The sequence below is a fragment of the Tiliqua scincoides genome, chromosome 2, assembly GCF_035046505.1.
Source record: "Tiliqua scincoides isolate rTilSci1 chromosome 2, rTilSci1.hap2, whole genome shotgun sequence".
Lineage (NCBI taxonomy): Eukaryota > Metazoa > Chordata > Lepidosauria > Squamata > Scincidae > Tiliqua > Tiliqua scincoides.
In genome coordinates, this window is record NC_089822.1 from 109072485 (window position 1) to 109087610 (window position 15126).

The window sequence follows — 15126 nt, forward strand, 5'->3', positions numbered from 1 at the left end:
GCAATGGAGGATAGAACTCTTGCTATGCTGAGAGAGAGAGAAAAAGAGCAGGCCTGAGGAGAGTGGGGGCAGGGGGCAAAATCCTAGGGGCTTCCAGAGGGCCCCGGCCACGACAAAACAAGCTGTACCATACAAAACAAATTTATGACAAAATAAAATAAAAATAAATTTGGGTACCTCATGCTAAAACTGTCAATTAAAAAATTGTTTTATAAAATGTCATAACATCTGGTTTGCAGGAAAATTTAAGAAGCGGGTGAGGCAATCAGGCATCCTGCTGTCCGCCCAGTGCCACCTCTCAGCAGAGCTGGGAGGGAGCAGGAATTAAGACAAGCGTCCACTTGCATTGAATCTCCAGATCTATGATTTCACTTCCTATTCTGACTATCAGATCTAAGGATACCTTGAAAATGCAGCAGGCAACGCTTCATATCCTGAATCCCATCATCAGTCTGCCTTGTCTTCTAATTTCCCATAGAAAGCAGGAAACCCTGCAGTTCTCCCACACAGGTGACAAAATGAGGTTCAAATTCAGGGCTGGTCCAAGACCTTCTGACCCCAACAGTTGCCCCCCTTTCTCAGTGATGTGCCAGTCTCTGCTCCTCCCACTATTCTTCTAGCTCAGCATTCCCCTTCCCTCCACAATTCCTCCTCTTCTTCTCTGTCCCCTTCTTCCTTTACCAGTCCAGGAAGCGGATGGAGGAGGAGGAGAGAGGTGGCAAGCAGATGGACAGTAATGAGTGTCCTTCCACCAGTCTGCTGCCTGAGACGACCACTTCAGTTGGCCTCATGGATGTGCCAGTCTTGCTCAAACAAAGCACAACATACACAGTTATGAGACTCTTTCCTTGAACATTTTTTAAAATGAAAAGTAGCCTTGTGGTTGGAGGCTGCAATCGTGATTGGAAGAGAAGTATGCGTAGAGGGGGATTCCTGCCCCCTCCACCAGCAAATTACTGCTCTGCCTCCATCTACCTGATTGCTGGAGCCCAGGACCGATGGTCGCTGGATGGTTTCCTGTTGCTCTTGGTGGATAGCACAAAAGTTGGGGAAGCCAAAAGATACCTGATCATTTTCTCATGCCAGGAAGTAGTGATCATTCTCAACTGTTCTGACTGCCTTTTCTGCATCCAAGAGAACAACAAAACATGCCAAGGAAGAATAAAGAAGCCTAGTGTATCCTACTTTCTCTGAGGCCCCAAGTATAGTGGTCTTCACCTCTTCTTCTGTAAATGTGGAAGTAAAGATTACAAATACAAGGAGGAACTAATTTTTCTCCCAAATTTTGAAATTTTGGCAACAGGGTATAATAGATAATCTCCCCCACTATTCACACATTTAATATAACTCTACGGGCCAAATCCTCTCCAGTTTTCCAGTGCCGGTGCAGCTGTGCCACTGGGGCATGTACTGCATCCTGTGGTGGGGAAGCAGTCACAGAGGTCACCTCAAGGTATGGGAATGTTTGTCCCCTTTCCCTAGGGCTGCATTATGACTGCACTGGTGCTGGAATGTTGGATAGAATTGAGCCCTACATCATCTGAAATATAAATATACATCTGAAAGGGTTACAAGTCATAGTAGGTATGTGCAAGCTCTTGGTTTTAGAAGCAGGCTGCCTCTGATTGCCAGATGCAGGGGAAGGCACCGGGATGCAGATTGTGTCTGTTGTCTTGTGTGCTCCCTGGGGCATTTGGTGGGCCACTGTGAGATACAGGAAGCTGGACTAGATGGGCCTTTAGCCTGATTCAGTGGGGCTCTTGTTGTGGTCTTATGTTCTTAGAAGGAAACAGGGTGGTCCTATAATCAGAAGTAAAATCCAGGCTTCAATGCAATTGGTAGGAACATAGACTGACCAGAGAGTAAGCAGCACAGTCAATATCAGGCCCAGTTGACCTTGTGCAAGGTAAGATAATGTGCTGCACCCATCTGGCTTTCTGATCCTTCAACAAGTACCTTGCCACAAAAGAAGGGTTAACAGCATGCATCATTTAAAGTTGTCACCAGGCCAGAATGTAATCCTTTTGGCCAACTGCAAGCATTAGAGGGTTCAAATACAACCACAGCTGAGTCATTCGTCTGATTAGTCACATGCACACACTGTAAGAGTGCATACCTGTGCATTGAGAGGTAGGCGCTATCCACAAAGAATGGCTGCAGATTAAGCTGCTCTCCCAGTTTGAGGAGTAGGGGCCATCAAAAAAATTAAACAACTTGATGAGACTTCATTTGGGTGTGTTGATGCCTCAGCTTGCCAGCCCAGAGCACAACCAGCGCTTAGTCAAATGGGAGTCAGAGACAAACAATTAAGCAGGCATTGGCAGTCATCTTGAATGTACACATGCTGTGTATGTGTGGTTTCCCTGCCAGCCACAAATGAAAACATTTGTGCCAATATACCTTCGATACTCAAGTATAGTAAGTGAAATTTTTGCCAAGTAATCAAGCTCCAATTCTCACTTTGCCTGAACTCCGGGTCAATCAGAGGGCAGAGCCTTTCCACTCTGAACAGTTTTGTTTCTCAGCTGAGCTGTTGCTCAGCTCAGGCAGGCACCTCCTTAGTTGCTATCCTTACTTTCCAGGGACCTTCCAGCGAAAGAAAGGAAGAAAGAAAGAGAGAGAGAGAGAGATACTTTATTTACGGTCATCCGACCAGCTAGACACAGACAAAACAAAATACACAGAATTAAAACCAACACCCCTTTACATATAAATAAAATCAGAGGTTTACACTCTCAATTTTCTTTCTTAGCAACTGTGCAGCATAACAAAAGCAGGTGACCCCGAATGATATATCAGAGTATACGTCAGAAAGCAGAAAAGCAAGCTGCTCCTCCACCTGCATCCCCATTTCAGTACCGAAAATTGGGGTAGCCAAAGTTAACCTTTTATTCTCCTTTCTTCTGCTGCAGCTTGGTTCTGCTTGGCAAATACTTGCAAAGCAGGTCTGTTTTTGGAAACACCAGGATGGGATCCTCCTTCCCAGGCTACAATTCAGTGCACCATTACTGAAGAATAACACCCATGGAAAGCAGTGGGTCTACTTCTGAGTAAAAAGGGTTGCAAATATCTCACTTCTCTGCTGTGAATTGAATGGCACACTCTCAGTTATGTGTTATGGGTTGTACGTAGAGCTTCTGGCTTAACACACCAGACACCTTAAAGGTGTCTTTGATTCATGGTTCTCCTCATGTCCACCTTAAAGGTGGATTTGATTCATGGATCTCCTGCAGTGGTTCCCAACCTTTTTCACTTGCATATCCCTTGGCAGCCCATTTCCATAAATTGTACCCTTCATATTAGCAAAAGGTTTGTAATAATACAAGCCCTCATCTCCAATCTATGAAAACTCAGACTTCATGTATTCCTCACAGTGTTTTCTTTTTTTATCTGTTTGAGGCTCTACCTTTGCACTGTTTTGCACCAGAAGTGTGCTGAGAAATTCTGGGTGATTGATCACTTTCTATATTATGTTTCAGCTTTTTTATGGTGCTGGTTTTCAATCACTGGTCCGTACATGAATTGATGACCAAAAACTAGCTATTGGTGGGGCTTTCACAGCCAACTAGCTACCTCCCTTCCTGCCTTGCTGGTCCTTGCAAGGCAGTCCTGCCTTGAAAGGCATTCTGGAGCATGGCCTGCCTTTTTCTGCCATTCTTTTTCAAGTACCCCTAAAGGTCCTGTTGAGTGTCCCTGGGAGTACATGAATACCAGGTAGGGAACCACTGTTTTACTGGTATGTAGTTTACAGTGCACTTACTCTGATAGTGTTTACAAAAAGGTGGTGAAGAACAGAATTTTAAAAAGAATAAAAATGTATCTTATGATCTTTTACTATGTTTTTAATAAATTAGAGACTACAGTTCTTAGGTAACAATTAGTTACCTCAGCACGTGGTCGGTCTGTGGAACTCCTTGCCACAGGATGTGGTGCTGGCGTCTAGCCTAGACGCCTTTAAAAGGGGATTGGACGAGTTTCTGGAGGAAAAATCCATTATGGGGTACAAGCCATGATGTGTATGCGCAACCTCCTGATTTTAGGAATGGGTTAAGTCAGAATGCCAGATGTAGGGGAGAGCACCAGGATGAGGTCTCTTGTTATCTGGTGTGCTCCCTGGGGCATTTGGTGGGCCGCTGTGAGATACAGGAAGCTGGACTAGATGGGCCTATGGCCTGATCCAGTGGGGCTGTTCTTATGTTCTTATGTTAGCGGTAGGTTATTTTTCAGGATCTGGCCTGGGGTAAAATCAGACAAAACTATAGTCAGACACCCCCCTAAGTTTAACCCCCGACTTATCCGAGGCTCACAGAAAATTCCATGATTGTTGGCTCAAAACCTGCCCTCGACTTATCTGTGGGGTCGTCTTATGGGCGAGTTCCTGCGGTGACTAGAGCAGTGGTTCTCAAACTTTCAGGGAGATTTACTCCCTAAATAAGTCTTTGTGGGGGAGGGGTGAGAGGCATCGCAACCAGGAAGTGCTTTGCACTCTCTTATTTCTCAATGTTCCAAGCATCAGGGAGCCCAGCATGGGGCTTCCTGCACCTCCTGGAGACTCCAGCAGCCCTCAGTTAGTGAAAGTAAGTCAAAGCATCCCCCCTGGTCCCCCCTAATGACGTGATCCTGGGGATCACATTGCTGCCTCTCCCCTTCCCTTGCCCCTTAAAGGGACCGAGGGCCCTTTACATGAACTGGTGGGTTGCGACCCACCAGTTTGAGAACCACTTAACTAGAAGATTTCACTATGAAGCAAGGAAAAAAAAGTTTCACTCTCGTTTCTTTCTTACACAAAGTCTTTCTCTAGCAACTGGCCTTTGCATGCTGTGCAGTGAAATAGATTTCGCAACCCAGGTTTGGGAAAGTGGGAATCATTGTGCAAATTCTGGTGACTTATTTTTAAAAGCCTGACACCCGCTGTTTCACTATGCAACTCCTCCTACTTGCCTTGAAGTTCCCAACATCCCAATGAATTCCAGTACTTAAACAAGTTTTGGATGACCGCCAGCGGAAGCAGCAAAGTCGTACAAAAGATGTACTGAGAGAGCCCTTAGAGCTCTGCATTTTCTGGGTTATGTGGATTTATCCCTGCCATTCCAGAAACCAAAACATAACATCAAGATTGTGGCATGGGAAAGAAAGGCCTTGAAGTTCATTGGGCTAAACTGCATGTTACATTAAATGGGTAGACTATGCTTGTCTGTGGATTTTTTCATTGTAATCAGCAACTGTGGTATGGGGTGCAATCAGGATTGGGAATGAGTGGAGAGGGCTAATCTTGTCATCTTGTGGCATGGTCCCAATGGATAGCACCACCACCCTGAAGCCATAGATTTGCCTTGGAAAAGCTTCCCTTGACATCAATGGCAGCTTTACTTTCAAGGCAAGTAGTAGCGTCATTTTCATCAGAACCTCAGCATGAAAGGAAAAGTTTAAGCCCCCATGATCCCACTTCTGATCACTGCTACTTGCAATCAAAAATTTAACACATAGTACCAAACTATATGTTTAATGTCATGCAGTTTGTCCCTTGGTTTGCATTTTAACAGGGTGATTTTTTTAAATCAATAAACTTACATTTGCTTTACCAATCAGGAGGGTGTGTGGTGTCTCAGCTGTTGTTTTGGATTACATAGCTCATAATTCTTGAAGGGGCTGCCATCCATTCACCCAGAATCCTTCTCAGGTAACACAACATCTATGAGGTCATTACCTACTGAGGCAGGCAGGTGGGTCACAATATCACATTCAGACAGATCCCACAACACATCCAGACAGTTAAGGAAGCATCATCTTCGCAAAAGAAAGGCACTCTGCACATGCTCAGAGGCCCTCAGACCAGAGTGCCAGAATTTTTGCAAGCAAATGGTAGAAATTATATATTCAATCAACGATGTGTGAACTCTATTGTACAAATAGGACAGCTCCACAGAGGCCCTTAGGGCATAATGCAAGTCCCTTGTGCAGATCCAGAGGAGTTGCAAAAGTGCTGTAAGGCACTTCCATGCCACTGCTGGAGAAGGCAGACTGGCACATAGATGTGTGCCAGCCTCTAGAGCAGTGTTTTTCAAACTGTGGGTCATAAACCAATTTCAGGTGGGTCCCCATTCATTTCAGTATTTTATTTTTAATATATTAGGCTTGATGCTACCATGGCATGTGACTGACTGCATTTGGGGAAATGTTACAGACCTGTACTTTTAACAAGCTACTATGTATATTCTTTTAACAATGATAGCAAATGGGACTTGCTCCTGGCTAAGTGTGGGTAGGATTTAGCCTAGGATTGTAAAAAATTTTCCTGCTTGATGATGTCACTTCCGGTCATAACATCACTTCCAGTGGGTCCTGACAAGATTCTCATTTTAAAAAGTGGGTCCTGTGCTAAATGTGTGAGAACCACTGCTCTAGAGACTGAATTCAGCCTCCAGTACACCAGCACCAGTTAAGTTTGTGCTGGCCTCCCTCAGCCAGTGCAAGGGTCTGAGGAAGGTGGAAAGAGGGCAGTCTGGGGGTGTTCTGGGGTGGACGGCAGGTGGGTCCGTGGCTGGACCAGGCCCAGGAGGAGGGTGGACCCAGAACCTGGCACTTAGGCCAGATTCTAACCCCTCCCTCCCAGATGGCCCAGCGTAGTACCAGGCTGCTCAGATCTATGCCACCTCTTCAGGCAGCGTAGATCCAAGTAGCCCCATCTGGGTAACTGCCGAATTATCTAGAGCAGGGGTGTCCAAAGTTTTTGGCAGGAGGGCCACATCATCTCTCTGACACTGTGTTGGGGGTCAAATTAATTTACATTTCAAATTTGAATAAATTTACATAAATGAATATATTAAAGATGAACTTATATGAATGAATGAAGGTCTTGCAATAGCTCAAGGCCTATAAAAGGCCTTGCACAAAGCAAGGCTGGCCTTTCCTTTGCTGCTGCCACTGCATCACAGACGTGAAACAACAAGCAGTGGAGGGGAGCCCTCATCCCACAGCTCACTCGAGAGGCCAAACAGTTGCTCTAACAAATCTCCAGAGGGCCAGAGGCTCATTGGAGACTAGGGGCTCCCTGAGGGCCGCATTGAGAGGCCTTAAGGGCCGCAAGTGGCCCCAGGGCTGGGGTTTGGGCACCCCTGATCTAGAGTAAGGAGAATCAATACCCCTTGCCCCGGGTTGTGCTGCAGCCAGCCCTATCCTGTACTGGATACAGTGCAGGCCAGCCGGCCTGCCTGTTCCAGTGCAAGATAGGACTGGCTGCCCATTTGATATTTTGATCTGCGAATAATAAAATCTGGAATTATATCAAATTCACCTCCAATTTGCTTTTTCCTTTCAAACACTTTGAATACGGAAGCTCATTGATTAGATCACTTATCAACTGAAAGAGCATGGATAATAATATCTTTCCTGTGAGGCAACAGCATGGGATAGCACTCCTCTGAAAGGATGGATGAGACTGTTCAGCAATATGTACACCATACTTGACTTAAAAATGAAAGTGAATTCTGCCGTTGTGCAAGAACAGCTTTCCTCTAGTCTAGTTTCTTGCACTCTAATGCTAAAACGCATTTTGGATATTTCAGGTGACGCTGTCCTCATCCTTCAGCTTTGGGTTGAATGTGATTTCTGGAGTAGTGCCTCAGTGCATCACTACTTGGAACAAACCAGCTTCCTCTGAATGCCCACTTCCTGGCAAGCCTAAAATCCTATTCCTTCCTATCTTACTGATCATTTTTGTTCTTGTCTTTTGTGAATTTTCTAGATTCTAAACATTATTTATACAGGAAAAATTCACTATTCAACCAAAATAAATCAATATACTATGAAATCAATAAACTTTCAATATACTTGAAATGGAAAGTGGATTTTCATTTTATAATCTGGAGAATAGAACTTGCTGCTGCAACCCCAAAGGCATTTCCTTCCTCTCACCAACATGGGGCAATAGCATCTCTCTCTCACATGCTGAGAAGCCAAGCCTGGATCAAACAAACCCAGAAGAAAAGAAAAAGGCCAGTAATACAAACATAACCATGGCTGGTTGGCAACCTTCAGTCTCGAAAGACTATGGTATAAGCCTACAGCACCCAGTATTCCCAAACAGTCTCCCATCCAAGTACTAACCAGGACTGGCCTTGCTTAGCTTCTGAGATCAGACAAGATCAGGCATCTGCAGGGTAACAGTTGCTGCAAACATAATCATAGCATAGCTCTATGCAAGTTCACAGAAGCATGAATGTTAGGATTGGAATGCACCCTGAAGATCATCTAGTCCAACTCCTTGTTCAGCGCAGGCAACTGCTACAATTCCCCTGACATTTGGCCACCCAACCAATTCCTGAAAATGAGACTGAGTCCCTAACTGCGTAAGGCAGACTGTTCCAGTTGGACATCCTTCCTCTTGTCTAGCCTAGACATACTTCCCTGAGAGCACAATCCAGAATATAATTTGAGCTGGTGCAGGCCCCCTGCGCTGGCTTCTGAGTGTTGCAAATGAGTCATACGCCATGTTTGCGCTGACCTGAGAGTTGGCTAGGCCAGCATGGAGAACTGCGCCAGCTCACAAAGGTTGGATCCAACCCCCGTGTTGCCTGGGCAGCGTGAGTTTGCGCCAGCCAGAGCAGGTTAGCACAGGGAGTGAGAAAGGGTGGCAGGAGGGTGGAATGGAGGTGGGAAGGGGCATTTTTGGGTGGGGGAAGGAAGGAACAGGAGATAAATTGGGCCCTGGAGGCCCACTGATCAAGTCCATGAAGATAATTTTGAGTCCTGATTAATTTTCAGCATATTAGCTAGCCCCTCAACTTCATGTTATCTGCAAGTCTGATAAAATTCTCTCTAGCTCCTCAACAACCATTTATAAAAATATTGTACAGTACAGGGCTCAAGACAGAGCCGTGTTCCACTGCACAATACCTCCTTCCAGAATGACGTAGCATCTTTTCATAATACTCCCAGATTATGGTTGTTCAACGAGTTTGAAACTCACCTAACTGTAGTATATCCTAACTCATATTATACCATTTTATCTATAAGCATATCATAAGAGACTTTGGCAAACGCTGTGCTGACCCATCCAGGTAAGCTAGATTTATTATATTTTCACAGTCTGTTAGACTTGTGACGGTCAAAAAAAGTGATGAGATTAGTCTGGCATGACTTGTTCTTGACAAACCTGTGCTGGCTCCTAGTAATCACCCCATTGTTTTCTAAGTGTTCACAGATGTTTCATTTAATAATGTGTTCCAGGATCTTGCCAGGTATTAACATCAGGCTGACTGATCTGTAGTTTCTTGACTTCCAGATACATTACGCTGGTCAGAAAAGGACAACCTAACCCAAAGTCCGCAACCGGATTCCCAATAGTCCTCAAGTAAGGTTAGTGCATGCACAATGAGGTAAATCAAAAATTGCTCAGACTGATATCACCACACATCTCAAAGGCAATTTCTAGGTCCGGCATATTTTAGCAGGATCATGAAATGCCACACAGACAGAAGCAGGCTGGATTCCCTATTCAGATTAATTAAGGCTGTGGTTGCATCCCCGATTTTATACCTATATTCACAGTATAATTATAGTTGGTCCCATGGGCTTCCCACAAAGGAAGTGCCAAGATTTCTTAAGCATAATAAACAGTCTCTGCTCTGCCTCTGCTCAACGATCAGTCCTTTTAGTAGGTTGTAGATTTGTCTTATCTTGCCTTCCTTTGGCCCAAATTGTAAATCTTTGAGATGTACAGAAGATGCCTCTATTGTTTGTTTCTGCCTATCAGCTAAGATTATTATAGCCTGGGTTTGTCCTTCTGGTCTGGTTCACCCCCAAGCAGGACATAATTATTAAGAATGTTGATCTACTGCTTTCCAATAGGGTCCTCCCCTTGGCTGAATGCTGCCTCAAGGTATCCCTGATCCCCTCCAAGTTTGGAATCTGTGAACAAGCCAAAGATCTCTTGTCCTGTCTGGAGCAGGGCCTAGGAGAGGGGGGTAAAGGGGGTAATTTGTACCCAGGCCCAGGGTCAGAAAGGGGGCCCAGGAGCCAAAGGAGGGGGCCCAGAAAGTTTGTGGGATCTTACATTTTTCTATCACACCCAAATTCACTGCCTGTGCATGATGCTGGGGGCACAACTGTGGACATGTAGTGGCAACTGCTGTTGCAAGCCATACACACCAGGCCCAGGAAAGCATCCACTTTTCATATCTGGGAGGAACTGGTCTGCTACAGTTGCTTTTTGGCTTGTGGATCTGATAACCATGAAGGAGTGTAGAGTGGCTCAGGGACACCACTGAGAACTGGGCTACAGCTGCTGCATAAGTTCATTTTGGTGCACACAGCACACTGTCCATTCTAGTGTGAACCCAAACACAAAGATGCAAATTTTCTGCAATGATTTTCTATATTTCAAAGATTTTAAAGAGAGTGTGTTTGGTTTGCCATATTACTACATTGAGCCGCCACTGCCGCATGGTGGGGTAGACCTGGGCTCCGCATCAAGAAGCCTGGTAGACCTGGGCTCCAAAGACAATTCTGGCTGTCAGCACCCTCTGCCTGCCCTATTTTGCCCTCCATTCTCCTTGACCCCATTGCCCCCCTCCCCCTTTGGGAAGGGGCCCCAAAAGAAACTTTGTACCCCCTGATAAAATTCCTCTCAGACGCCCTGGTCTGGAGGTAACTTGCTGGCTATCTTTGCTGGAGAGAACCAGGGCTCAACCAACCTGCTGCGTCAGGGGGAGATGCAAGATTCCCACGTGCCCCCAAGTCCTGTTCATGATCAGCCTCACATCAGGCTACAATCGCAATCATAAGACATGCTTGGAGCATCTCTCTTGACTTGAGCAAAGGCAGCCTTTGAGGATAAACGCGGGGGTGGAGGGTAGGGAGAAACAGCCTAATCCTATCCACACTTTCCTGGGAGTAAGCCCAGTTGACTCTAATGGGAGTTACTTCTGAGTAGACATGCATAGGATTGGGCTGAGAGAGCCCAGATACTCCCGGAAATTTCCCGATCAGGAAACATGCGCCACCACCTTAGATCAATATCACACAAACTGTGGGTCCGGACCCACCAGGTGGGTCGCGGATCAGGAAACTCCGAAAGAGATCCCTGAAGAGGCCACGGAAAGCGTGCAGCCTGTTGTCCCCTGGACTGTTCAACGCTGGAATAGGAAACTGCAGGCCAAACGCTGCAGGGATGTCTATCGAGAAGGACTGGGGGCTCAGCGCAAAGCGGGGCTTCTTACCTTGCGATGCAAACGCGCGCTCGTTCCGTCTCTCTTTGCACCACTCTCTGCAGGTGAACCACCTCGGGGGTCACCTGATCCCGCTCCTGGGGACAACGCCCTTCCCGCCCCAGCCCCACAGAGGGGAACAAAATGAGCTGCTTCCGCCCCCTTGTGGCCACCCTTCCCCACGTTCTTTCGCTCAGCTTCCTCACCAAAGTCCTTTTTCCAGAGTTACAGGCTGCAATCCTATGCCCACTTACCTGGGAGTAAGTCCCATGGATTACAATGGAACTTACTTCTGAGTAGACATGTAAAGGATTGGGCCCACAGACACAACACACGCCACCACCTTAGATCAGTGTCTCACAAACTGTGGGCCAGGGCCCACTAGGTGGGTCGGGAGCCAATTTCAGGTGGGTCCCCATTCACTTCAATATTTTATTCATAATTTATTAGACTTGATGCTCCCATGGGATGTGAGTGCATTGGGGAAATGTTACAGATCTGTACTTTTAACACGTTACTTATGCTTTTAACAATGATAATCAATGGGACTCACTCCTGGGTAAGTGTGGGTAGGATTTCAGCCTAAGATTGTTAAAAATGTTCCTGCTTGATTATGTCACTTCCAGTCATGACTTCACTTCTGGTGGCTCCTGACAGATTTTCAATCTAAAAAGTGGGTCCCAGTGCTAAAAGTTTGAGAACCGCTGCCTTAGATGGAGTAAGACCCTTGCTTCATCTAGCCCAGTATTGTCTGCTACATTCACTGACTGGCAGCTGCTGCCCCTTTTATTCAGACAGGGGGTCTTTCCCAGCCCTACCTGGAGGTGCCAGGGAATGAACCTGAGACATCCTGCATGCAAAGCAGGTGCTCTGCCCCACTAAGCCCAGGCCCTTTGCAGATGCCTAGCTCCATAGAACAAATACTCAGATGGATAGAAATACCCATTCAGACAACCTCTAGACTCAGAAGCCCCGCCCATGGACTTTTCTTTGGGGCAATTAACATGTTATCCAGGGCAGGTCATGTCCGAGGGGCAAAAGATTAGCTAACGCATCCACCACCTCTGTCATCACCTCATCCACATCCCAGCCCCTTCAAGTAGATGGGGGGTGCTGGTGATGGTGGCACTGCTGCTGAAAAAGAAACACATAGAAAACACACAGATGTGTTTTCCTTCCTTGTGCAGTTGTTTTGGGGGCAATCCTAGTGCATTTGGCACTCCCTTTTGTATTTAAAGCAGTGGTTCCCAACCTTTAGGAGTCCACAGACCATTGAGGCAAAAGTGGGAATTGTTTGGACCCCCAACTGCCCCCCCCCCCACACACACACCAAAAAATACAATTAAATTTGTAATGGAGAAGATTTATTAGATTTATTATTTATAGGAAAGATTTTGTTGCTGACCGCAGCTGCGGGCTGTCTGTTCCCTGCTCTCTCTGGTGGACTGTAGAGAAGTATCTCCCAAGCAACTGCTCCACCACAAATTACCAGCGACGGCAGAGAATGGACTGCCCACAGCTGCAGTCAACAGTTCAGCTCTCTCTGGTGGTCCATGGGGGAGCACTTGGCAAAACTCTAGAAGTGATCAAAAGTGAATTTTTTTCCCCTGATACCATGTGGACCACTTCTCAGGGTTTGCTGGACCACAGATTGGGAACCAGTGATTTAAAGGGACCATGTGAGGAAGGTAGCAAGGAAGCAGGTCACTGCCCTTCCGCACAGGTTTTTGAGGGGATGTGCATGTGGCAATGGCAACTCCATCCCCTTACCGTGATCCCAAGATGTTCCATCTAAAAGGACCATGTGAGGAATGATCGTCACAGCTGTTTCCTGTTTCCAAATTACCTGAGAGCCTGGACATATGCTCTCATATGAGGTTCAAAGAGCTGCACTTGCCTCTCCATGTTCTGGCTTCATTAGCAGACTCTGAATGAATATGTCAAACTGACATGCCACTCCTGCAACCACAGAGCTTGTTACTGCTGCCACAGCCTTCAGTCTGGACATAGCTGCTGCTAATGTCCTTCCTCCATTACTTTTCTTTTCTCCCACACTAAGAGGCCAAAGGTCCTCTGTGCTGGGGCTAGGATTGGCCTGTTGTCTCCAGGAGGAGTCAGCCTCCATCTCCAGGTGACTACTGGAAGCAATCTTGGAGATTCCAACAGGGCTCCAGGAAGTTCAGAACATTACATGCTGGAAAAACAAATTTCCAGGTAGCTTGGTAGAGTTGCCCCACTTGGCAGAGTTGTCCTGCTGGGAAAGTGAGCAGGACCAAATGCAGCCAACCCTATATGTTGCACACACTGGGATTGTTGGTCAAGCCATTTGATTGGTCAGGGGAGACCCTCAGGAAAATGACTTGTGTGGTTCCCAACTTCTGAGGAGAAGTTTGGGAACCACTGGTCTAAGCGCATTTTAATATAAAGTTGCATACATGTAAGCCTACAAGTAAACAAAATGTGTAGATTATTCTTGAAAAGAGTTGCAGAAAAAAAAAACTTGTTTTAGTGACTGTGAAATGATTTAGTAAAAATATTAATTTTATTTTTTGTTTAGAAAAAGATTCAAAATGTGTTTTGCAATGCGTTCATGTGTGTATTTGACAAGACTAGAATAGATTACCTTAGCGCAGCGGGCACTTAGGCGTAGAGCCCAATGGGAGCAATTTTCCAATTTGCTTAAAGCTGAGGGGCTCTGTCAAAAAGGGGGCACACTTCCTTATATAACCGGTTGGCACACCTGGCTATTCCAGAGTTCCTGCACTCTTGTTCATTATCCCTTGAAAACAAGAGTAGCTCTGTTAAACTTTGAACTGCAGTTGGCGTGCGAGATCACTCAGCAAATGATCTGGTGTCAGCAGAGGGTACCAAGTTCAAGGCATTTATTTGCATTATCTGTCAGAGCTGATGCCTACTGAATCAACAGAAAAGCTTCAAAGCCTAAACCAGAATTTTATTGATGCTGGGGGGGGGGGTGTCATGGAAGATAACAGGGTAGTCAGCTCATCAGGCAAAACAGAAGGAAAAGAAAGGGTTGTCTTCCAGAGGAATTCATCTGCAAGATTGCACAGACAAAAACATCTGATGGACAATACAGTACCGTATTTGCCGGCGTATAAGACGACTGGGCGTATAAGACGACCCCCCAACATTTCCACTCAAAATATAGAGTTTGTTATATACTCGCCGTATAAGACTACCCCCTCTTCCGCACACCTTCCACACACCAAATAAAAGGTAAAAGAACATCAGATTTGATTTCAACATGTTAAATTTATCTTGATTTCAGTAAAGCATTCAACAAGGTTCTCCATGACAACTTGATTAGCAAGCTAGTAAATTTTGTCTAGAGATGATACAAACATTAGCTGGATATAAATTGGTTGGACAACCATAGATTATCAATGGTTCCTCATCAACCTGGAGGACAGTTTTGACTAGAATACCTCAAGACTGTCTTGGGCCCAGTTTTCTTCAGAGGTTTTATCAATGACTTGGATAAAGAGATAAAAGAAAGGCTTATCAAATATGCAGATGGCACTAAGCTGTGAGGAACATCGAACACTGCAGAAGACAGTAGTAGCATTCAGAAGAGAGAATAGACTTTTAACTGCCTCTGTGCTTACTTATTGCAGTGGGATCTGCTTTCTTTTCCTAAGAGATAATTTAGAGACAATAGTATGTGGCAATACTTCCCAATCTTTTTAGTACTGTGATGTACTTTGTCAGCTGCATTGGCCATGTAGTACCCCGGAATGCCTTGCAGCACCACAACAGGTGCTAGCCCGCAACGTTTTTGCAACCCACTGCTGGCTCGTGAACCACAGTTTGGGAACTTTTGCTATTTGATATATTATGATTAAGGGTTTGAGAGGATGAACATATTCATCCCCCAATGGCCAGCCTGTTGGTACAATGC